The sequence below is a fragment of the Triticum urartu genome, chromosome 7A (assembly GCF_056163025.1).
Source record: "Triticum urartu cultivar PI428250 chromosome 7A, HENAU_Tu73, whole genome shotgun sequence".
Classification (NCBI taxonomy): Eukaryota; Viridiplantae; Streptophyta; class Magnoliopsida; order Poales; family Poaceae; genus Triticum; species Triticum urartu.
In genome coordinates, this window is record NC_141879.1 from 140,979,901 (window position 1) to 141,006,072 (window position 26,172).

General features: G+C 47.4%; 1 pseudogene; it reads left to right on the top strand.

Moving 5' to 3' along the window:
- The first annotated feature begins 662 nt into the window (after positions 1 to 662).
- LOC147958615 (uncharacterized) overlaps positions 663 to 26,172 on the top strand; it is a 76,049-nt pseudogene continuing 50,539 nt past the window's right edge.

Consider the following 26,172-nt stretch of genomic DNA (forward strand, 5'->3'; position numbering starts at 1 on the left):
TCTGCTCATTTACTGTGTTTCTTCTCACAGCTAGACAAGTGTTTTTCAGGTAACATGTTTGCCAAAAAAAGGATCGAGGGCCGACACCTTGCTTTTACAGGAATAAAAAATACTTCAGATTGAGATTGAGGACTAAAATAATTCACACACATAATACCTCGGTTGTTCTGCCGTTCCTTGCCCTACTGTGCTAGAAGCCGTCAGCTAGTGCGATGGAGTAACTCGGTGCTGATATGCTCCATTCTCCAGCAAAAGCAAAGACAAAGTAATCATCATGGGACCTTGCGGCCTTGATCACACATGCGTACGTATATAGTACAGGTTGCTAGATTATATCGGAGAAATTGAAGAGACGGTCAAGCAAACCGCCACGGCGCCGCACAATCAAGTCTTTTTTTTTTGATCCGGGGCCGCGCAATCACGTGAGTTGCACATTAGGCTTGTGGGCTTCTCCTAGACATATCATATACGGGCCTCGTTGGCCTTTTTGTTTCGCATCAATGTTGGACCTACATTATATGGTTGTATCCTTTTATTTGTGCTGGTGTCGGGGGCCCTAGTTTGGCTGGGCCCCGGGCCGTCGCCCCTGCTGCCCTGGCCAGACCCCTCCGACTGCAGGCCCGCCGACGGTGACACTGTCACCCTCGCCGTCCGCGATACGGATGGCATCGCCGCCACCAGTGGCAGCACCGTGGCTCAGCGCCTGCTACGTCGGCGGCATCACCGGCGACGACCTCAAGAAGCAGGTGACGAGGGTGATGTACCACGAGGTGGCGCACGTGTGGCAGTGGGGGCCGCAGGACTACGACGCGCACTCGGGGGTCTTCGAGGGCATCGCAGACTACGTGCGGCTCAAGGCCGGGTACGTGCCGGGGCACTGGGTGAAGGAGGGCGGCGGCGACCGATGGGATCAGGGGTACGACGTTTTTTTGAAAAGTACGTCAATGGCGTATCATATTTTTATAGAAGGGAGCAATCATAATTACAAAAGGTTAGGCATAGATGCGAACATCCTGTTAGCGGAACCCACTCAACATCTAAGGAAAAAAAGACCTAACTACTCACAAAACGGTGTATTCTTCCGACTTCGACTCGCTCAAGGTTCTGGACTACTGCGACTCGCTCAAGCCCGGCTTCGTGGCGGAGATGAACGGCAAGCTCAAGGACGGCTACAGCGACGACTACTTCGTGCAGATCCTGGGGAAGAGCGTGGACTAGCTGTGGAGCGACTACAAGGCCAAGTATCCTGGGGTATAGTGATGTCTTTTGGGGGTAAAAATAATTATGTCGTTGTGACCTGAATCACGTTGTACGTATATAAGCAGGTGGGCTTATTGCGGGACTGGTATTGTCTACCGCGGTACGTATTACTAACAAGCAGGTGGGCTTATTGCGGGACTGGTATTGTCTACCGCGGTACGTATTACTAACAAAAATGACTGTGCGTTGCAACGGAAAAAAATTTAACTTCCCTAACATAGACTAAGATATAAATTATTATTTAATTTATGATCCACGACAATTATTCCCAAGATTAAAAAGAATTATGCTTTCAACCATACCTCTTTGCAAAATGATCACCATTCAGTTTGCGGCTTCATAGTTTCATTCTCACCTGCATGCCACAATCAAATGAAAAGAAAGAAAAAAAATGTTTCGGAATAGGCCCATCTTGGCCGACGTAGGGGTGAAATAGAAACCTATTATTTTTCACTGCTCCACAATAGAATCGAAGAAAGAAAAAGTGTGGAGCAGCCTAGCTTGGCCCATGCGTCAGAGAAACATAAAATATGTGTAGTACATTGGTAGATAGATGATGGCCGAAACTATAATTAACCGGAAGAATCACTCCTTCCTTTAATATTAGTATAATAATTAGTATATATAAAAAAGGATTAGGGCAACAAAGTGACATGAATTTTACATCGGGGCAAAATTTCAATGACCTCATCGAGGCGATGAAGGAGTTTGCAACATGTGGTTCATGACCATGGATGGCACAGATCATGTTGTGTGCAGCCAACAACAACAATCAAACAATCAATAAAATCTAGGAGGTTGACGGCATCTTGATGAATATTGTTGTGAGTAATTGGAAATTTTCTTACAGAGCACGATGATTATTTTTTGAATGGATGAACATTTTTTATAACTTGCATTTTTTTCAATAGGCGCACATTTTTGGAATGGGTGAACTTTTTTTGAAATTAATGAACATTCTTTGTTTGACTAACATTATTTTTTAATGCATGAAGATTTTGAATCAGCGAGCATTTTTTGAATCAATGAACTTTTTTGAAATTGACGATCATTTTTTTATTTTTGTGAACATTGTTTCAAAAGTTCATGAACATATTTTGAATTCACAGAATTTTTATTAAATTCATAAACATTTTACTACTTCAGGAACATTTTTCAAAATTCACATTATTTTTAATTTGCAACTTTTCTAAAATTCCAAATTATTTAAAGAAGAGAAAAATAAAAAAAGAGAAAACAGTGGCATCCCTCCCCGCTCATGGGCCAGCCTAATAGGGCGCACGGTTTCTAAAACATTTTTCAATATTCACATTTTCTTTTGAAATTTGGAACTTTCTAAAATCCCATATTATTTTAAATAAGGAAAACAGAAAAAAAATAAGAAGATAAAATCGACATAAGAAAAAGGGGAGTCTCATGCCGCTAATGGGCCGGCCCAATAGGGCGCGCGGGTGTCGAGCGTATATAAGGTAACATAACTCTGTTTTTGCTAACAACATTGTTGCTAGGTAGGCTGGTTGTTTTATTGTGGATCAACATAAGAGGGCAAGGGTTCGAGACAAAACAATCTGATGGACCAAAAATAGTGGAGAAACAATCCGTCCTTTAATATTAGGTATAGATATAGATATAGATATAGATGTCTTGCCTGACCTAATGGGATAAAATTTGGTACTTCACTGCCTATGTACGTGGGTGTTAAGAATCATTTAGTGTCAAAGGTTATGTAGAAGTAATAAAGTAAATTAAATTAAGTATGCTTCAATATCTCTTTAACTTTTTTCACAAATATCGATGTGAATCAATGGTTTGGATTAGAATTACCACTCTAATATAATGTGGGTAAATTGGTCCTTCTTATATAATCCCCCCTCTCCCGGCATCTCGACAGAAACAACGTCCTCGTCGACAGGGTTCATTTTTACAAACATCTCTCGAGAACCGATAATATATTAATATCAAGATGATACCAGTTATACCCGGTCTATGCAACGAGATGATATCAAGACAAAGCCGAGACACCAAGGGTGCACACAACAACAAAAAATTGAAAAGAAGAAGTAAATGAACGAAGAAAACCGACGCGGCCAACACACTTGCAGCTGCCGGATCCAACCATAAGGGTGAGGTATTGGGGTTTTCAACCCGAGAGAGCATGCCTACACAACTCCAAAGCAATGTCTTCGAGAAAAACATGATGCATAAATACAGCCATTGCCAAGTGCAACCATCAAAGGTTGGAAGGGGTGGCAATGGGTACCCATTACCCACATACCCTGCGGGTAAAAACCCTATTAGGGTAAGGGTATGAGACAAAACATTATCCATGGGTATATAAATAGGGAAATGTTAAACCCATCGGGTAGAGCAGGTACGGGTATGGGACCATATAACCCATGCCCACATACCCATGTACCCATCTAAAATATATATGAACTCAAAATTATCTCTACACTTTGTGATGAATTTGTAAACTCAAAATATATGACTATGTGATGATGTTTTGATGTGTTGTTGTTTATGAGACAGTGATGTTGTTTATTAAATATGTTGTTGTTTATGATGTGTTGCTGTTTAAAAGTGTGTGTGTTGTTATAATCTATTGTTGTTTATAGATTATAATTATATGATATTTTTATGACTATGAGTTGTTCAAACTGATGATTTGAAAACATGGGTAATTTTACCCACAGGTACCCATCTACCCTGTCGGGTAACGGGTATGGGAAAATTTTGTACCCATTGACAGGTATGGGTAAGGGTGATGGGTAAGTTCAGAGGGGACGGGTAAGGGTATGGGGTGGCTCCACCCGTACCCAAACCCCGCGGGTGCCATCCCAATTCGATCTAGGGGTTTCACCCCAGAGATCGAGATCTAGTGCTCTAAGAGCATCCACCAAGCTGACATCATCATCTAGGTTAGTAACTTCAGATTATAAATCATATGCACAGATTCTCCAAGTATATTTTGCTATTGAACAGTGGAATTATAACTGATTGACACATATATTTTTTAGTTAACTGATATCGTTTGTTTCCTTGCCATCCTCTCTTGGTCAATCCTTATCTGGGTCTGAAACAAAACCTAACCAAAAAAGAGTCTTGATCTTCAGAGGCACCTTCATTTTCTACAAATACTTTTATGGGAAATGGACATCAACCAATTCTGTTCTTGTAAAAAGATCTATATGTGAAACCTTTTATTATGTAGGACATGCAGTCCTCCCATTGTGTTTCTAAAACAATATACTCCCCGCCCATTGTTCAAGACACTAGCCACAGAAATCCTAGTGTCTCCACATCTATTCTAAAATCTAGGATAACTTTTTACATGGTTAGGTCGACCTCAGTAGGGGAGCGGCAACAACAACGCGTCGATGGCTCATTCTTGTGACAATAGTGTTTGTTCGGTGGTCTTGGAATCTTGATGTAATTTTTATTGTCTTTGGGATTCTTTGTACTTCCGGTGAACTTTTATAATAAATCTGATCCTTTTCGCAACAAAAAATCTAGGACAACTTTGAAGCACCTTTTAACCCAAATTAGGCCATTGTTGCTTGTTTGCATCTCCAGTTCGACCGTAATGATCATTAATACAAGTATTGAACATTGCATGATACATAACATGGAGGAATCATCTTAGTTAGGGGGATCCGAACCACTCATACCCACCAGGTCAGCAAGGATCGGTTGCTGACCACATGACATCAGAATGTGTGAACCATGAGTAACTTAAACCAAATTCAAGGGTAAAGAAGACCTTTATTTATAAATGCAATAATGGCTTAGAATCTGTTCCATCTTGCATCTCATTACCGTCAATAAACAACAACATCCAAAACATAGAGAAAAGAAGAGGGCCAATAATAGCGGAGGGATCAATAGTAAGTTGAGCAGCCCATATATGGTCAAGCAAATATATACAATCATTGTGTAGTTACATTCAAGTCTAATGACAGGGTAGAATGGAAATGAAACAAACACCATAGAAGTCTTCTAACATGCTACCAAGTACGAACTATGTAATCGTTCTTATAATTTCTACCACAAGGTGTATATCATTTACCAATACATCATACGAGCTCATTGACACATTGAAATTAAGGATAAATCATTCAACTGGAAATAGCCAAAAAAATCGACAAAGGGTGGAAACAGCCAAATGGGTGGTGTCTTCTCATTTAGATCAGAATCATCAGATAAAAGCATACATTGAGTTGAAGTTTACAAATGTTAGATTTAAGAAGATGGTGTTAAATCAATGGCTTGAATTTTTGAATTTATAAGATTGTGAATGGACTGAAATTCTCTACAACACACACCAAGACTTAATAATAAGATTCAAAGTGGACTGATATTTCAGACTGACACAATTCACATAAGTTCTTATATACCATGCCCATTCAGGAGACAAAATTAAACTGAAGTCCACATTCTAAGTAACCCTTTGCCTCAACATGCTCACAGAGCCAAGAGAAGAACAAGCAGAGATAGAACCATCTACCTCAACACATCCATCTCGAAGAATGTATAATGTATAATTATATAAGCTATTAAGATGGATGAATATCGACATAAAGGGAGAACAATGATACTCCTAATGAGCAATGATATACAACAATACAAAGGTTGGTAAAAGCACAATGGTGATTTTAAAAAAATCTGGTGAATTAGTAAAAAAAGGACAAGGGACTTCAAGGAGTCAGATGCATAAGAACTTCAAAACATGGAATAAAGGGGGCACGAGTTAGAATTTAGAACACAGGAAAGGGGATTGGTGTAGGGTGGAGGAGGCTACGGATGTTGAACTTTTTTTTGCGGGGGTACAAATGGTGTATTACTCAAGAGCAAAGAAGTTTATCCATACACAGACTAGGGATATTGTCCGGCCCGGGTTGGATCCAAACAACAGCGTGCTCCTCCGTCCGACCGAAGTTTGCAAGAACATGGCTAGTTTTATTTTGCTCCCTAGAAATATGAGTAAACACACATTCTCTTTCACCATGAGGCACTTCACCTCCATTACGACCATGGGGTACATCGATATGTCCAGTGCGTTGGAGCTTATCAGTTGTACCGCTTGTAGGCTATCACATTCAACAATAATCGGCAAGGTGGTTGTCAGTGTCAAAATCGGCGGATCTCGGGTAGGGGGGTCCCGAACTGTGTGTCTAAGGCAGATTGTAACAGGAGGCAGGGGACACGATGTTTACCCAGGTTCGGTCCCTCTTGATGGAGGTAATACCCTACGTCCTGCTTGATTGTTCTTGATGATATGAGTATTACAAGAATTGATCTACCACGAGATCGTAGAGGCTAAACCCTAGAAGCTAGCCTATGGTATGATTGTATATTGTCCTACGGAATAAACCCTCTGGTTTATATAGACATCGGAGGGGGCTAGGGTTACACAGAGTCGGTTACAAGGGAGGAGATCTACATATCCGTATTGCCTAGCTTGCCATCCAAACACGGGACGAAGTCCTGGATTAGGGGGTGTCCGGATGGCCGGACTATACCTTCAGCCGGACTCCTGGACTATGAAGATACAAGATTGAAGACTTTGTCCCGTGTCCGGAAGGGACTTTCCTTGGCATGGAAGGCAAGCTTGGCGATACGGATATGTAGATCTCCTACCATTGTAACCGACTTTGTGTAACCCTAACCCTCTCTGGTGTCTATATAAACCGAAGGGTTTTAGTCCGTAGGGCAACATACAGAACAACAATCATACCATAGGCTAGCTTCTAGGGTTTAGCCTCTCCGATCTCGTGGTAGATCTACTCTTGTACTACCCATATCATCAATATTAATCAAGCAGGACGTAGGGTTTTACCTCCATCAAGAGGGCCCGAACCTGGGTAAAACTTCGTGTCCCTTGCCTCCTGTTACCATCCGGCCTAGACGCACAGTTCGGGACCCCCTACCCGAGATCCGCCGGTTTTGACACCGACATTGGTGCTTTCATTGAGAGTTCCTCTGTGTCATCGCCGTTAGGCTTGATGGCTCCTACGATCATCAATAGCGATGCAGTCCAGGGTGAGACCTTCCTCCCCAGACATATCTTCGTCTTCGGCGGCTTCGCACTGCGGGCCAATTCACTTGGCCATCTGGAGCAGATCGAAAGCTATGCCCCTGGCCGTCAGGTCAGATTTGGAAGTTTAAACTACATGGCTGACATCCGTGAGGACTTGATCTTCGACGGATTCGAGCCACTGCCGAGCGCGCCGCACTGTCACGACGAGCATGATCTAGCTCTACCGCCGAACAATGCCCTGGAGGCCGCACCCGCATCGGCTTCGACCCTTAATTCGGAGCCAACCGCGCCGATTGAGGATGGGTGGTTGGACGCCGCCTCGGGGGCTGCGATCCCAACGGCGATCGAGCCGAACACCAGCCCCGCACTCCGCGAGACTCGTGACTCCAAGGAGCCGGACTCCTCTCCGGACTCCGAACCCTCCGCGCCCCTGCCGATCGAATCCGATTGGGCGCCGATCATGGAGTTTACTGCCGCGGACATCTTTCAGCACTCGCCTTTCGGCGATATTTTGAAGACACTAAAGTCTCTCTCTTTATCAGGAGAGCCCTGGCTGGACTACGGTCAGCAAGGTTGGGATACGGACGATGAAGAAATTCAAAGCCCACCCACCACCCACTTTGTAGCCACTGTCGACGATTTAACCGACATGCTCGACTTCGACTCCGAAGACATCGACGGTATGGACGCCGATGCAGGAGACGATGAAGAGCCAGCGCCTATTGGGCCCTAGAAAGCCACCTCGTCATATGACATATACATGATGGACACCCCAAAAGAAGGAGATGGCGATGGAACAGCGGAGGATGACCCCTCCAAGAAACAGCCTAAGCGTCGGTGTCAACGGTGCCGCTCAAAATCCCGCCAAAGCAAATACGGTGATTCCAGCACGGGAGATAATAATACTCCGGAGAGTGCCGAAGAAAACCCCCTCCAGCAAGATTCAGCACAGGAGGATGGAGAAGCGATCCCTCATGAGAGAGCGACAGACAGAGAGGCCGAGGACGATAATTGTATGCCTCCTCCGAAGACGAGGCAAGCCTCGATGACGGCGAATTCGTCATGCCAGAGGATCCCATCGAGCAAGAGCGTTTTCAACGCAGGCTTATGGCCACGGCAAGAAGCCTCAAGAAAAAACAACAACAGCTTAGAGCTGATCAAGATTTGCTAGTCGACAGATGGACTGAAGTCCTTGCGGCCGAAGAGTATAAACTCGAACGCCCCTCCAAGAGCTACCCAAAGCACAGGTTGCTACCCCGATTAGAGGAGGAAGCACTTAAACCTATATCACCAGCACTTGATACGGCCGACCGGCCACCTCGTGGCCGCGACAGAGAGGCCTCCCGGCCCTCCACTCAAGCCGCACCCCGTGCCAAGGCACAGGAAAATGCGCCTGACCTGCGAGATATGTTGGAGGACAAGGCAAGGCAAACAAGATCGATCTACGGATCGCGTGGGCGCCCCATGACTCGAGACGGTAACCGTCATGCCAGACACAAATCCGGTAGGGCCGAACACAGTAGACAAAGCTCATTGGAGCTACGTCGTGATATAGCCCAGTACAGAGGCGCCGCACACCCACTATGCTTCACAGACGAAGTAATGGATCATCAAATCCCCGAGGGTTTCAAACCCGTAAACATCGAATCATATGATGGCACAACAGATCCTGCGGTATGGATCGAGGATTATCTCCTTCATATCCACATGGCCCGCGGCGATGATCTCCACGCCATCAAATAACTCCCACTCAAGCTTAAAGGACCAGCTCGGCATTGGCTTAACAGCCTGCCAGCAGGATCAATCAGTTGTTGGGAGGACCTGGAAGCCGCATTCCTCAACAATTTTCAGGGCACTTATGTGCGATCACCAGACGCTGATGACCTAAGCCACGTAATTCAGCAGCCAGAGGAATTGGCCAGGCAATTCTAGACACGGTTCCTAACAAAGAAAAATCAAATAGTCGACTGTCCGGACGCAGAGGCCCTAGCAGCCTTCAAGCACAATATCCATGACGAGTGGCTTGCCCGACACCTTGGACAGGAAAAGCCGAAATCTATGGCAGCACTCACGACACTCATGACCCGCTTTTGCGCGGGAGAATACAACTGGCTTGCTCGTAGCAACAATATGACCAAGAACCCTGGTAATTCGGATACCAGGGACAGTAGTGGCAGGTCGCGTCGCAACAAGCAGAAGCGCCGCATTAACAGCGACAATGCTGAGGATACGGCAGTTAATGCCGGATTCAGAGGCTATAGATCCGGTCAGCGGAAAAATCCATTCAAAAGAAATCCTAGGGGCCCGTCCAGTTTGGACCGAATACTCGACCGCTTGTGCCAGATACATGGCACTCCCGAAAAGCCGGCCAATCACACCAACAGGGATTGTTGGGTGTTCAAGCAGGCAGGCAAGTTAAATGCCGAAAATACCGACAAGGGGCTGCATAGCGATGACGACGAAGAGCCCCGGCCGCCGAACAATAGTGGACAGAAGGGTTTTCCCCCACAAGTGCTGACGGTGAACATGATATACGCAACTCACATCCCCAAGAGGGAGCGGAAGCGCGCGTTAAGGGACGTATACGCGGTAGAGCCAGTCGCCCCAAAGTTCAACCCATGGTCCTCCTGCCCGATCACCTTTGATCGAAGGGACCATCCCACTAACACCTGTCATGGAGAATTCGCCGCATTGGTTCTAGACCCAATTATCGACGGATTTCATCTCACTAGAGTCCTTATGGACGGCGGCAGCAGCCTGGACCTGCTTTACCAGGATACAGTGCGGAAAATGGGCATAGATCCCTCGAGGATTAAGCCCACCAAAACGACCTTTAAAGGCATAATACCAGGTGTAGAGGCCAACTGCACAGGCTCAGTCACACTTGAAGTGGTCTTCGGATCTCCGGATAATTTACGAAGCGAGGAGTTAATCTTCGACATAGTCCCATTCCGCAGTGGCTATCACGCACTGCTCGGGTGAACTGCATTCGCCAAGTTCAACGCGGTACCTCACTACGCATACCTTAAGCTCAAGATGCCAGGCCCTCGAGGAGTAATTACGGTCAATGGAAACACCGAACGCTCCCTCCGAACGAGGAGCACACGGCGGCCCTGGCAGCGGAAGTACAAAGCAGCCTCTCCAGGAAGTTCTCCAGTCCGGCCATTAAACGTCCGGACACCGTCAAGCGCGCCTGGAGTAACCTACAACAAGACCGCCTGGCACGTTCCGAGCAGGCGTAGCAATGCGGCCCCAACCCCAGCCCTCGCAAAAATGCGATGCCAGTGCTTCGCGTACAAAGCTACGCTATAGAAATACCATGGGTATAGGGGGAGGGGCACCATCACAGCACGCCCGAAACACGGCTTAAACCGCACCAGGGGCTGCCGATTTTTTAATTTTCTCTTACTTCCAGGACTCCATTCTTCGGAAGGCCTGTTCGGCAGTTCAATTGCCGCACAAACAATGCAAGAACCAGGGAAGCAGACAAGCCATGCCGCATTACGAAACTCCCAGGTGGTCTCTATCACGAGCAGTATACCTGTTTCGCATACCATTCCGCAGCCTGCCCCTGGAACGGACATGTTAAATAGTCCAACCTTTTGCTTATCGCATTATTTGTATCGTTCTGCTTTGATCGCAGCCCTTTTTAATAAACAATGCATAGCTTTTGTCTAATTTTGCATTACTCTTTTTTTACAAATATATGTTCCTTAACGACATGTTGCACCCGTACACTTTGGTACGGCCAAAATACGCCAGGGGCTTTAGTACCCCTCAATATGGTGTGAGAAGTCCGAACACTTTAACAAGTGCGGCACCCCGAACTTATAGCATTATATGCATCGGCTCCGAATCATGTCTTGGGTCAATAGTTGGGTTTGCCAGGCTCCTATGTTTTGGCGCCTTACGTTTCGCTATGTCGGCTAAGGTAGCACTAGGAGAACTACTGCGATTGTGCCCCAGTTGAGCTGGGTCGAGCACCTCAGTAGAGAAAGCTAAAACCGACTGTCATGATGAAGCGAGAGCTGGTTGCTGTTCGAGAGGTTTTTCGAGTACCTAAAGACTTATGCCGCTTAGAGCGAGGAGTCGGCTCTGTCCGGCCAAGGCGTGGATAGCACCCGGAACTCGGTCGTCCGAATACCAGGGGCTTCGCTGAAATTTAAAATTATAGAATTCTATGGCTAAGTGAGAGTGTTCACGCATTATAGTCCGATTGCCTTGTTCGTTGTGCTGAGCGCCTCCCTCGAAGGACCCAAACATGGGAAAAAGAGCGCTCAGGTTTATCCCCGAACACCCCAGCACTAGCGGCACGGGGGCAGAAGCCGACGACTCGCCATCTCTCAGAATTGATAAACAGCCGCACAGAAGGTAATATTTTAAATTCCAACAGCATTGCTTAGCGCATATGAACAAGCTTTCAGCACACAGGACAAAATGAGCGAGTTTTACTCAAAAATTACATCCCTGGAACATTCATCCGCCATAAGGCAGGCACCCTTCAGAACATCCTTATAATAATTCTCGGGCTTGCGATGCTCTTTCCCCGGCGGTGGCCCGTCCTTCACAAGCTTCTCAGCATCCAGCTTGCCCCAGTGCACCTTAGCACGGGCAAGGGCCCTACGGGCACCTTCAATGCAGACGGAGCGCTTGATGACTTCGAGCCTTGGACAGGCCCCCACCAGCCACCGCACCAACTCGAAATAGCTCCCAGGCAGAGCCTCTCCAGGCCACAGCCGAACTATGAAGCCCTTCATGGCCTGTTCGGCCGCCTTGTGGAGCTCGACCAGTTGCTTCAGCTGGTCGCTCAGGGGCACGGGGTGTCCGACCTCAGCATACTGAGACCAGAACACCTTCTCGGTCGAGCTGCCCTCCTCGGCTCAATAGAATGCGGCGGCATCGGACACGCTATGGGGAAGATCTACGAACGCTCCTGGAGGGCTCCGGATTCGGGTAAGTAACAAGTAACTCATGTTTATGTGTTTGCTTTGCATAAAGAATGCCTTACCCGCCACTATCTTTTTCACCGCATCCAACTCCTGGAGGGTCTTCTGGGATTCGGCCTTGACAGACTTGGCATTTTTAATAGCCACCGCGAGCTCGGACGCTCGCGTCTTTGAGTCAAGCTCCAAACTCTCATGCTTTTTCATGAGAGCCTGGAGCTCTTGCTGCACCTTACCAACCTGGGCCTCATACTTCTCCCACTCAGTGCACTCCGTGGCCGCCCTCTTCTCGGCCTCGAGCAGCGCTTGCTTAAGGGTCGCCACCTCAGACGTGGCCCCTACAATAGCCACGATGATCCTGTCATTTTTTGCAATTGCACCTTTTATATATATATATATATATTTAAACAAGGTATTTCTTACCTTCCTTGTCCTCGAGCTGCTTCTTGGCATGCCCGAGCTCTTGCTCGGACTACTCGAGGTTCTGCTTTAGCGTGTCCACTTCCGCAGTCAGTGCGGCAGATGCCAGCAGAGAAGCCTGCATACGCATATTGACTCCTTTTTGTTAGACTCCTGCGAATTTTATTTGATCCTCTATTCGGCTTTTCTTCCCGAACGCCAAACAGAGCATCAGGGGCTACTGTCTATGCGGTAATATTATTTACACATTCTTTACTTACCTCAAAGCCTGTTAGAAGGCTAGCACAAGCTTCAGTCAGTCCACTCTTGGCGTACTGAACCTTCTGGACCACCGCACTCATAATGGTGCGGTGCTCCTCGTCGATGGAGGCGCCTTTGAGCACCTCCAACAGATTGTCCGGCGCCTCCGGTTGGACGGGGGTCACCGGCACGATGGGCTTGCTCCTCTTGGAAGGAGGTCGCCCGCCGAACTCTGGAACCTTTGAAGGTTCCGGAGCGGTGTCCGGCCTAGAGCCGGACTTGGAGCCCTGGGGGGGGGTTTTATCCCCTTTACTCCTGGAGTCCGGGAGGTTGCCTTGCGGCGCCTCCAGGACCACCTCCTCCTGGCTTGGAACCTGTTGGGACAACACTTCAGCATCATCTGTAGGACGGGGGGAGGTAGCCGCTGGAAGCGAATTCACATCCGACGAGTCCAATGAACCGCTCGACGACGCGTCGAGCCGGCCTTTGGGTGGGCTGCATAATCATATTCGACATAAGGGAAAGCTGTGCAATAAAGGAATACTATGAATTACTCTAGTATCCAGATACTTACGATTTCGCCAGGGGCTTGGCCCTGAGCGGCCACTCCTCTCCGCCGTCGTCAGCGTTGGTGGAGTAGTCTGGAGGAAGGGTTTTCCCCTTCTTGGACCCTTCGGCCTCCCCAGTGAGGGCGGCCTTCCTTTTCTTCTCTCCCCCCGCTGGAGGGGGAGAGGTCTCTTCTTCCTCCTCCTCGTCTTCACGGGAGGAATGCGCCTTGGAGCCGTCGGATGATGAACCCGACACCTCCTGGCGGCGGGCACTTTTTCGAGTCCCCGTGGCCTTCTTCGTGGCCTTCTTCTCCGGCACCACATAGGGTGCCGGAACCAGTAGCTTCGCCAAGCGGGCATTGGCCGGGTCTTCGGGCAAAGGAGCCGGACAGTCGATCTGTCTGGACTTCGCCTGCCAATCCTCTCAAAGGTAAGGGAGCTTAGATCCCGCATAGAGTTAAACCATGAAAAACCAATACCCTGTAAAAGGTACAAACAACTTACCGCGCTAGCATGACGCTGCGCGTTGAATCCGCAATCCTCGGTAGCGGATGCGGGAGCCTCGACGCCCTTGAAAAGCACCTTCCAGGCATCTTCGTACATCATGTTGAAGAGCCTGCTCAGAGTTCGGTGCTGCGCCGGGTTGAACTCCCACAGATTGAGGGCCCGTTGCTGGCACGGGAGGATCCGGTGGATGAGCATAACCTGGACTACACTGACAAGCTTGAGCTTCTTGTTCACCAGGGTTTGGATGCATGTTTGCAGTCCAGTCACCTCTCCTTTGCTGCCCCACGACAGGCCATCTCTTTCCAGGACGTGAGCCGCGTTGGGGGTCTGGACCGGAACTCGGGGGCTGCGACCCACTCAGGGTCGTGCGGCTCGGTGATGTAAAACCACCCCGATTGCCACCCCTTCAGGGTCTCCACAAAGGAGCCCTCGAGCCATAAGACGTTGGGCATCTTGCCCACCATGGCGCCTCCGCACTCCGCCTGGTTGCTGCGCACCACCTTCGGCTTGACATTGAAAGTCTTGAGCCATAGGCCAAAATGGGGGCGGATGCGGAGGAAAGCCTCGCACACGACGATAAACGCCGAGATGTTGAGGATGAAGTTCGGGGCCAAATCATGGAAATCCAGGCCGTAGTAGAACATGAGTCCCCGGACGAATGGGTGGATAGGAAAGCCCAGTCTGTGGAGGAAGTGGGGAAGGAACACTACCCTCTCATGGGGCCTTGGGGTGAGGAGGAGCTGCCCCTCTTCGGGAAGCCGGTACGCGATGTCGTTAGACAAGTATCCGGCCTTCCTCAGTTTTTTGATGTGTCCCTCCGTGACGGAGGAGACCATCCACTTGCCTCCCGCTCCGGACATGGCTGGAGAAGGTTGAGGTGGGGAGTGCGGACTTGGGCGCTGGAGCTCGAGTGCGCAAAAATGGATAGGCAAAGGAGGAAGAAGGCGTAGGTGAAAAGGTGGATCCTTATCCCCTTATATGGGTGGACGCAACTACGTGTCCCCACCAGCCTGGTAAAACTCGCTTATCTCCAAGCGCCGTAATCAATGGCGCGGTTGGGTTACCCACGCCCGTATTGATGAGAATCCTGGAATAAGGGGACACGATCTCTACTTTAACAAGACGTGCCAAGGAAACCGCCTCGCATGACGCGCTGAGGTGGGACAATAAAACGATTCGAATAAAGGCTTGGCCGTGGTGCGTCACACTACGGAATACGTCAGTAGATTAGATTTGTGTAAATATTATTCTCTCTATGGCAATATGTGGAAACTTATTTTGCAGAGCCGGACACTATCTTTGTGTTCAAAATCTTCCATGAAGTGCTTGGAGGAGGAACCCGCCTTGCAATGCCGAAGACAATCTGTGCACCGGACTCGTCATCATTGAAGCCTGGTTCAGGGGGCTACTGAGGGAGTCCTGGATTAGGGGGTGTCCGGATGGCCGGACTATATCTTCAGCTGGACTCCTGGACTATGACGATACAAGATTGAAGACTTCGTCCCGTGTGAAGGGACTTTCCTTGGCGTGGAAGGCAAGCTTGGCGATACGGATATGTAGATCTCCTACCATTGTAACCGACTTTGTGTAACCCTAACCCTCTCCGGTGTCTATATAAACCGGAGGGTTTTAGTCCGTAGGACAACATACAAAACAACAATCATACCATAGGCTAGCTTCTAGGGTTTAGCCTCTCCGATCTCGTGGTAGATCTACTCTTGTACTACCCATATCATCAATATTAATCAAGCAGGACGTAGGGTTTTACCTCCATCAAGAGGGCCCGAACCTGGGTAAAACTTCGTGTCCCTTTCCTCCTGTTACCATCCGGCCTAGACGCACAGTTCGAGACCCCCTACCCGAGATCCGCCATTTTTGACACCGACATGACTCATGTTCTACTATGGGCTGGATTTCCACGATCTGGCCCCGGATTCCATCCTTCACATCTCGTTGTTCATCGTCGTATGTGAGGCCTTCCTCCGCATTACCCCTCACTTCGGCCTGTGGCTCAAGACCTTCAACATGAAGCCGAAGATGATCAAGGGGCAACACATAGAGTGCGGAGGAGCCGTAATAAGCAAAAGCGCTAATGCTCCATTGCCAGAGGGTTCCTTCCCAGAGGTATCCAGTTTGTGGCAGCGGGAGTGGTTTTATATCACAGCTCCTCGAAGTGCCAAGTGGGTAGCCATCCCTGCCTTTCGCTCGGGCCCCCCACCACAACTGACGTCATGGATCAACGAGGCGCTAAACTGGGGTCCAGTAAAGGATGTGCCGATATTGCAGAGTCGCATCCGAGATCTCATTGAGAAAGACGTCCACCTGGTCACGGTGATGCAGGTCATGCTAGTTCGCCAGGTCCCGCCTTGCAAACGTAGACCTCTCCGTTTGTGGGAGTTCAACCCGGAGGGACCGTGAATCATTTAGCACTTCCTCGGCATGACGCTCGAGGAGATGTACAAGTTGTTCTTCGGATCACAAATAAAGTGTCCGGACACCACCGAGGATGCGGGTCTGAGCTGTAGTCGCCCGGATACCCAAGTAAGTAATCCCATGGCCGAACACACTGTTTCTCTTATTTATCACAGGATCATGCTGAAAAGTCGCTCTTTGACTAGGATTGGATAACAAAGGCGAAGATGATCAGGTGTTCGGCCCCCTTCCCGAGGGCTTGGCCAATCCAGTACTAGACAGAATGCTGGATCCGGCGCCTTATCAGGTGCCCTTGAAGGAAGATGAAGGGGGGAATAAAGAGGCCAGAAGCGAGCCTCACTCACTACTCATCCCAACCAGGGGAACAAGCGCCTTCGTGAAGGAGGACAATCAGGGAGAAGAATCTGACATCCCCTGTCCCCGGGGAAGGAAGAGGACCACCTCTAAAGATCCGGAAACAGAGGTTTCCAAACGAGGGAAGAAATCTTCGCCAGAGGGTCCTGCCCCGGGGGGTACCCTTGCCGCACAGTGTCCGCAAGGGAATCAGCCCTCTACCGAGCTGTGAGTAATCAAAAAGTACTTAGTAGTGAAAATATCCTACCTTACTTCTGAAGACAATATCCGAAGCTTATATCTTGTAGTTCGGATCGTAGCCCTTCTCGATAGAGTTCATCCTCGTGGGATCTTCTTCCGGAGATGATGGAGAGTGAAACACCCCCTGCCACCCCGCCTTATGAGGCGGGCGACCCAGAAGTGTCGTCGCGGAGGGTTTCTCCTGATCCTCCAACGCCAGGGGGTAATCCCTTGGCCACCCGGAGTCCTTAGTATTCGGCTCCTAAAGAGAGCAACAAAAAGAGTCCGAAACCATATAGTGTGCGGTCGGACGCACTGAAGGATCTTCTGGAGCAAGCGGCCATCTCAGAAGTGCATCGTACGCTAATGAGTACGGTAGTTGAAAGGATTTCATCCGCTAAAAGCAGATTGCATGACGCTTTTATGAGTTTGTTGAAAGGCTTTGAGGTACGTGACATAGTGTATGTTTTTGACGGTACCACACACGTTAGGTGTGCCCTGTGCAGATAGTAGCCCCTGAGACTCTGGTTGTCGTTGAAAACGGCGGCAAACAGAGGATCATAGTCCCAGGCAATAACCAGACCGCCTTTATGTGCAGGTGGCTGAAGCTCCGGTGGCTAGCCGGACTGATGGGTTTGCCGAGCTAAAGCGGCAACTTGATGCGGCAGATGCCGACATCATGCTTGTCAACAAGCGGCTTGACGAGGCATAGGGTAAGTTATTTCTCCGATGATCAACGCATAGTAAGAGGAGCATGATGCCAGTATCTTTACTATGTTGTGACTGCAGATGGAGCTTCCACCATGGAGACCCTTCGGGCAGAGCTTGCCCGAGCCAAGGAACAAGCAAGGAATAGTGATGCGGCCACTCTGAAGGCGGTCGAAGAGCTGAGGGACGAACAGTCCGCGCATCGCCAGAGCAAGGAAAGGATAGCCAAGATGGCCATTGAGTTGAAAGATGCCGCTGACCGTTACCAGCTTCTTGACAAAGAAAGCCGAGCGAGGGCGACAGACCTGGAAAAGGCCATGGTAGCATCCAAGGAAGCCTGCTCTAAAATCAGAGCGACGAAGGAGGAGTTGCATCAAGCTGCGGATATCATGTCTGGGAAGCCCTTCTTGCTACGAACTAAGTTCAGAGATCCGAAGTATGCTCCTCTCGATCAACTATGGAGTTCGGCGGACGCCTACGTGGATTTGGCGTCAAGTGCTGCTGATGTGGCCGAGTACTTCAAGGATTAAAAAGATCGCGAAGTGGAAAAGCTGTTCTGGTCACAGTTCCATGCTCCAGTGCGTCCACTGCTGTTGAATGAGCGAATGGCCGAGTGGACTGAGCTCCATAGGTTGTCCGGACTCGCCATGAGGTCTGTTGTGGATCATCTGTGGTCGGGAGGGCCAAGGCCGAATAGTTACTTTAGTTTAGTGCAACAATTCCTTGGTGCTGTGTCGCACATCGACGCTATGAAGAGGTCGGCGTACATGGAGGGTGCGCGGATGGCCTTTGCCCGTGTCAAGACATACTGGGCAGAGATGGAGGCCACCACTATTGCAACACAAGGATCGGCCGTGGGCCGAGTGGATGCCGAGCACTACTTTGAAGAAGTTCTTGAAGGCGCTCGTTCGATAGAGGCTCAGTGCTCGAAGAATATTATGTTCTAGTGACATGTACTCCCATTGTAAGAACAATGTTTTATTGAGTCGTCAAGGCTGTATTTATACTTTTGCCTGAAAGTATTATGATGCCTCCTGTGTGGCCATTTATGTATATATGTATATAACCTGAAAGTTTGCAGTCGTCGGCTTCCGCCCCCACGCATATAATGCGGGGGTGTTCACAAAAAATGCGTATTCACACTTGATCCAACGTCTTGGTCCATTAAGGAGGTGGTAGCGCATTGAACGAAGCAATTGGACTATATTGCTTTAACACTTTCTCTTAGCCATAGGAGTTTGACGGTGGGGCTACTATATAGCCCCTGGTACTTCTGCGCTCGTCCGAATACGGGGCGCGCACATACATGACCGGGAAACGGCCCTTCTTTAATGAGGAGGAATCCCGAAGATTCCGCTAAGTCATCGAGTGGTTGACCAGTTTCGCGCTATATCATGACAGTCAGTTTTCGGCTTTCTCTACTGAGGTGCTCATCCGGATGAACCAGGGCACAATTGCAGTAGTTCTCCCAGTGCTACCTTAGCCGATATAGCGGAACGTAAGGTACCAAAACATGGGAGCCGGGCAAACCCAACATTTGACCAAAGACATGATTCGGAGCTGATACATATAGGGCCAAACTCACGACGCCGAACACTCCCTAAGGTATTCGGTCTTTATAACATATGCCGGGCTGAATAATGCCCTGAATAATAAACCCCGGGTTTCCAGGTACGTGCAATATCCTGACGTGGCCACATGCCAATACGTCGGCATCCTTCTCGGTTGTATTGAGTATCCGGAGGATGTGAACAACAAGAGACAGTAAAAAAGGTTGACGCAGGGTCTTAATCTAAAAAGAAACCTTTGAGCGGGTCCCTGCTGCACGTCTGCACCTATGTCTCCATTGTGCCGTGTCCTGGACGGGTGTAGCACGATTGTCATCTGTAAAAGAGAAGAACTTAGGTGAAAGTTGTCGTGCCAGAAAATTGGTTATTATCAATAAACCATTAAAATTCAAGATAAGTCGAGTTGAGCCGAACTAGCCCTGATTACATGCGGGAAGCCCCTGGTACCGTCTAGGGGGGCTTGATCATCAAACCCATCTCATGTATATGTAGTGGTGCACCGGACTCGTCTAACCATGTCCGTGGTCTTGACGACCTGTCATTTTTTCTGGTTGGTGAGGCCATCTAGTGCCCGGTGGCTAAAGCCGCCGCACATTCTTCCGCGCATAGAGCGCGCTCAGTATTTCCGCTAACTGTGATGGTGCCACGTGGACCGAGCATCTTAAGCTTGAGAGAAGCGTAATGCGGGATTGCATTAAAACGAGCGAAAGTTGCTCTTCCGAGTATTACCTGATAGCCACTTCGGAATGGAGCGATGTAGAAATTTAACCTTTTGCTTCGGAAGTTGTCAGAAGAACCGAATACAACCTCTAGTAATAGAGAGCCCGTGCAGCGGGCCTCTAGGCCTGGTATTACTCCCTTGAAGGTAGTAGTACAGTGGCTTATTTTTGATGGGTCTATCCCCATTTTGCGGACTGTGTCCTGATATATCAGGTTTAGACCACTGCCGCCGTCCATGAGGACTCGTGTGAGATGGTATCCGTTTATTATTGGGTCTAACACCAAGGCAGCTAATCCTTCGTGCCAGATGCTTGTCGCGTGATCCCCGCGATCAAAAGTGATCGGGCAGGCCAACCAGGGGTTGAACCTAGGGGTGACGGGCTCTATGGCGCGTGTGTCTCGGAGTGAATGGTTGATTTTCCTCTTCTTCACATGGATCATGTTGACTGTTTTAACCTCTGGTGGGAATTTTTTCTGTCCTCCAGCACTTTGCCTGCGAGGTTCGTCCTCGTCTTCGCTTGGTGTCTCCCCCCTTCTGTTCGGTGTTTAGCTTACCAGCCTGCTTGAAGACACAACATTCTCTGTGGGTGTGATTTGCAGGTTTAACGGGGGTGCCATGAATGTGACATAGTTTGTCAAGAATCTTGTTTAGGCCAGATGGTCCGTCTCTGCTGCCTTTGAAAGGCTTTTTCCGCTGACCTGGTCGAGAGCCCCTGAATCTGGCGTTTACCGCAGTATTATCTGGGCTATCCTCTTTATTTCGACGCTTTCTTTTATTGCGTCGTGGTTTTCCATTGCCATCCCTGACTTCGGATGTGCTTGGGTCGCTGGTGCTGCTGCGGGCTAACCAACTGTCTTCGCCCGCGCAAAAGCGGGTCATGAGACTTGTTAGAGCTGCCATTGTTCTCGGTTTTTCTTGGCCGAGGTGTCTGGCGAGCCATTCGTCTCGGACGCTGTGTTCGAAAGCTGCTAAGGCTTCGGCATCCGGACAGTCGACGATTTGGTTCTTCTTGGTGAGAAACCAGTTCCAAAGCTTTTGGGCAGACTCTCCGGACTGTTGAATTATATGACTTAAATCATCTGCATCCGGAGGTCGGACGCAGGTCCCTTGAAAATTAGCCCGAAAAGCATCCTCGAGCTCCTCCCAACTTCCAATTGAGTTTTCGGGGAGGCTTTTCAGCCAGTGCCGAGCTGGTCCTTTAAGCTTGAGGGGCAGACTCTCCGCGAGCCATATGGATATGGAGGATAAAGTCCTCAATCCAGACCCCAGGGTCTGTGGTCCCATCGTATGCTTCTATGTTCACTAGTTTGAATCCTTCTGGGAATTCGTGGTCCAGGACCTCATCGGTGAAACATAGGGGTGTGCGGCACCCCTGTACTTGGATGTACCATGGTGTTCGGACGGTTGTGGTATTTGGTTTTGATTTTGTGCCGGAGCACGCTTCCTAGATCCATAGATGGATCTGGTCGAACCGGATTTTTGGCGCAAGTCCTCACGTACATCGTGTGTTGACTTATGTGCGTATTTGTTATCCGCTCTATCGCGGTCACAAGGTGGTGGATCCGGCCGGTTGGCCGTTTCATTATTTGGCTGTGTGGGCTCTAAGGCCTCGTCGTCGAATTCGGGTAACAGCTTGCGCTTTGGATAGCTCTTTGTGTGGTAACTTCCACCATACTTTGCTTCGCTGTCGAGCACTTTGTTCCACTTGCTGTTGAGTGTGTTTTGCGCGGCCTTAAGCCTTTGCTTCTGCTTCTTCAGGCTCCTCGCTGTGGCAATAAGCCTTCTACAGAGGTTTTCTTGCTCCAAGTGCGTTTGTGGGATGATGTGTGCATCTTTGTCCGGACTGTTTTCCTCCCCAGATGGGGTTTGATGAGGTTTATCCTCGGCATCGCCGTGTTCAGACACCGGATCCGTACTATGTTCGCCGCTTGCAGCTTCATCGTGCTCTGTCGCCGGGGCAATGTGGTCGTCGTTTCCTGTGGAGTCGACTGGAGTGTTATTTTCTCTTGCGATGTTATCGCTGTTTTTGCTATGGCGGGACTTAGAGCGGCGCCGCTGACCTCGGCGCTTGGGTTGCTCCTTGGAGGGGCCATCCTCCACTGTATCTTCGCCATTGCCTTCTTTGGGTGTATCCACCATATATATGTCATGTGATGAAGTGGCTGTCCGGCGCCCTGTGGGTGCTGGATCCTGTTCGTCTCCTGCATCTTCGTCCATGCCGTTGATGTCTTCGGAGTCGAAGTTGAGCATGTCGGTTAAGTCATCGACAGTGGCTACTAAGTGGGTGGTGGGTGGGTGATACGTCTCCAACGTATCTATAATTTTTGATTGCTCCATGCTATATTATCTACTGTTTTGGACTATATTGGGCTTTATTTTCCACTTTTATATTATTTTTGGGACTAACCTATTAACCGGAGGCCCAGCCCAGAATTGCTGTTTTTGCCTATTTCAGTGTTTCGAAGAAACGGAATATCAAACAAAGTCCAAATGGAATAAAACCTTCGGGAACGTGATTTTGTCACCGAACGTGATCCAGGAGACTTGGACCCTACTCCAAGGAGTCAAAGAGGCGGCCACGAGGGTGGGGGGCGCGCCCCCCTAGGGCGTGCCCCCTGCCTCATGGGCCCCTCGGAGCTCCACCGGCGTACTTCTTCCTCCTATATATACCTACGTACGCCCAAACGAACAGATACGGAGCCAAAAACCTAATTCCACCGCCGCAACTTTCTGTATCCACGAGATCCCATCTTGGGGCCTGTTCCGGAGCTCCGCCGGAGAGGGCCGTCATCATGGAGGGCTTCTACATCATCATAGCCTCTCCAATGAAGTGTGAGTAGTTTACCTCAGACCTTCGGGTCCATAGTTAGTAGCTAGATGGCTTCTTCTCTCTCTTTGGATCTCAATTCAAAGTTCTCCCCCTCTCTTGTGGAGATCTAATTGATGTAATCTTCTTTTTGCGGTGTGTTTGTTGAGACCAATGAATTGTGGGTTTATGATCAAGTCTATCTATGAATAATATTTGAATCTTCTCTGAATTCTTTTATGTATGATTGGTTATCTTTGCAAGTCTCTTCGAATTATCCGTTTGGTTTGGCCAACTAGATTGGTAGTTCTTGCCATGGGAGAGGTGCTTAGCTTTGGGTTCGATCTTGCGGTGCCCTTTCCCAGTGACAGAAGGGGCAGCAAGGCACGTATTGCATCGTTGCCATCGAGGATAACAAGATGGGGTTTATTTCATATTGCATGAATTTATCTCTCTACATCATGTCATCTTGCTTAAAGCGTTACTCTATTTCTAACTTAATACTCTAGATGCATGTTGGATAGCGGTCGATGAGTGGAGTAATAGTAGTAGATGCAGAATTGTTTCGGTCTACTTGTCACGGACATGATGCCTATATACATGATCATGCCTAGATATTCTCATAACTATGCTCAATTCTGTCAATTGCTCAACAGTAATTTGTTCACCTACCGTAGAATACTTATGCTCTTGAGAGAAGCCAATAGTGAAACCTATGGCCCTCGGGTCTATTCTCATCATATCAATCTCCATCACTTTAATCTTGTTTTGCTTTTTACTTTTGCTTTGCATGTTTATACCAAAAATACCAAAAATATTATATCTATCAGATCTCACTCTCGTAAGTGACCGTGAAGGGATTGACAACCCCTAATCGCGTTGGTTGCGAGTAGTTATCGTTTTGTGCAGGTACGAGGGACTTGAGCGTGGCCTCCTACTGGATTGATACCTTGGTTCTCAAAAACTGAGGGAAATACTTACGCTACTCTGCTGCATCATCCCTTCCTCTTCGGGGAAATCCAACGCAAGCTCAAGAGGTAGCAAGAAGAATTTCTAGCGCCGTTGCCGAGGAGTCTACGCAAAAAGTCAACATACCAAGTACCCATCACAATCCCTATCTCTGGCATTACATTATTTGCCATTTGCCTCTCATTTTCCTCTCCCCCACTTCACCCTTGCCGTTTTATTCGCCCTCTCTTTCCCTATCTCCTTCTCCTTCTTCTTCTCTTTCTCCGCTTGCCTTTTTGTTTGCTTGTGTGCTAGTTTGCTTGTTTGTCGCGATGGCTCAAGATACTACCAAATTGTGTGACTTCACTAATACCAATAATAATGATTTCCTTAGCACTCCGATTGCTCCTCTTGCCAATACTGAATCTTGTGAAATCAATACTGCTTTGTTGAATCTTGTTATGAAAGATCAATTCGCCGGCCTTCCTAGTGAAGATGCCGCTACTCATCTAACTAGCTTCGTTGATTTATGTGATATGCAAAAGAAAAAAGATGTCGATAATGATGTCGTTAAATTGAAGCAATTTCCTTTTTCGCTTAGAGATCGTGCTAAGGCTTGGTTCTCGTCTTTGCCTAAAAATAGTATTGATTCTTAGAACAAGTGCAAAGATGCTTTTATCTCTAAGTATTTCCCTCCCGCTAAGATCATCTCTCTTAGAAATGATATTATGAAATTTAAGCAACTTGATCATGAACATGTTGCACAAGCTTGGGAGAGAATGAAATTAATGATACATAATTTCCCTACTCATGGTTTGAATTTGTGGATGATTATACAAAATTTTTATGCCGTATTGAATTTTGCTTCTAGAAATCTTTTAGATTCGGCCGCGGGAGGCACTTTTATGGAAATCACTTTAGGAGATGCTACTAAACTCCTAGATAATATTATGGTTAATTATTTTCAATGGCATACTGAAAGATCTTCTAATAAAAAAGTGCATGCTATAGAAGAAATTAATGTGTTGAGTGGAAAGATGGATGAACTTATGAAATTATTTGCTACTAAGAGTGTTTCTTCTGATCCTAATGATATGCCTTTGTCTACTTTGATTGAGAATAACAATGAATCTATGGATGTGAATTTTGTTGGTAGGAATAATTTTGGTAACAACACTTATAGAGGGAATTTTAATCTAGGCCATATCTTAGTAACCCTTCTAATAATTATGGGAATTCCTACAAACACTCTTATGGAAATTATAATAAGATTCCCTCTGAATTTGAGAATAGTGTTAAAGAGTTTATGAATTCACAAAAGAATTTTAATGCTTTGCTTGAAGAGAAATTGCTTAAAGTTGATCATTTGGCTAGGAACGTTGATAGAATTTCTCTTGAGGTTGATTCTTTAAAGATTAGATCTATTCCTCCTAAGCATGATATCAATGAGTCTCTCAAAGCCATGAGAATTTCCATTGATGAGTGCAAGGAAAGAACCGCTAGGATGCGTGCCTCCAAAGATGCTTTTATTAAGGCATGTACTTCCAATTCCTATGAAAATCAAGATGAAGATCTAAAAGTTATTGATGTGTCTCCTATTAAATCTTTGTTTTTCAATATGAATCTTGATGAAACTGAATATGATCTTCCTCTACCTAAAAGGCGTTCTAAAAATTCGGAGTATTTAGATCTTTATGATGAAATTGATGAAAGTGGGATTGAAAGAAATAAAAATCTAGATGTTGCTAAACCCACTATATTGGATTTCAAGGAATTTAATTATGTAAGTTGCTCTTTAATTGATTGTATTTCCTTGTTGCAATCCGTGCTAAATTCTCCACATGCTTATAGTCAAAATAAAGCCTTCACCGAACATATTGTTGATGCCTTGATGCAATCTTATGAAGAAAAACTTGAGTTGTAAGTTTCTATCCCTATAAAACTCTATGATGAGTGGGCACCAACTATTACAATTAAAATTAAAAATCATGAGTTTTATGCTTTGTGTGATTTGGGTGCTAGTGTCTCCACTATCCCCAAAACTTTGTGTGATTTACTAGATTTCCGCAATTTTGATGATTGCTCTCTAAACTTGCATCTTGCAGATTCAACTATTAAGAAACCAATGGGAAGGATTAATGATGTTCTTATTGTTGCGAATAGGAATTTTGTGCCCGTAGATTTCATTTTTCTTGATATAGATTGCAATCCTTCTTGCCCTATTATTCTTGGTAGACCTTTCCTTAGAACGGTTGGTGCGATTATTGATATGAAGAAAGGGAATATTAGATTTCAATTTCCATTAAAAAAGGGCATGGAACACTTTCCAAGAAAGAAAATAAAATTGCCATATGAAACTATCATGAGAGCCACTTATGGATTGCCTACCAAAGATGGCAATACCTAGATCTATTCTTGCTTGTTATGCCTAGCTAGGGGCGTTAAACGATAGCGCTTGTT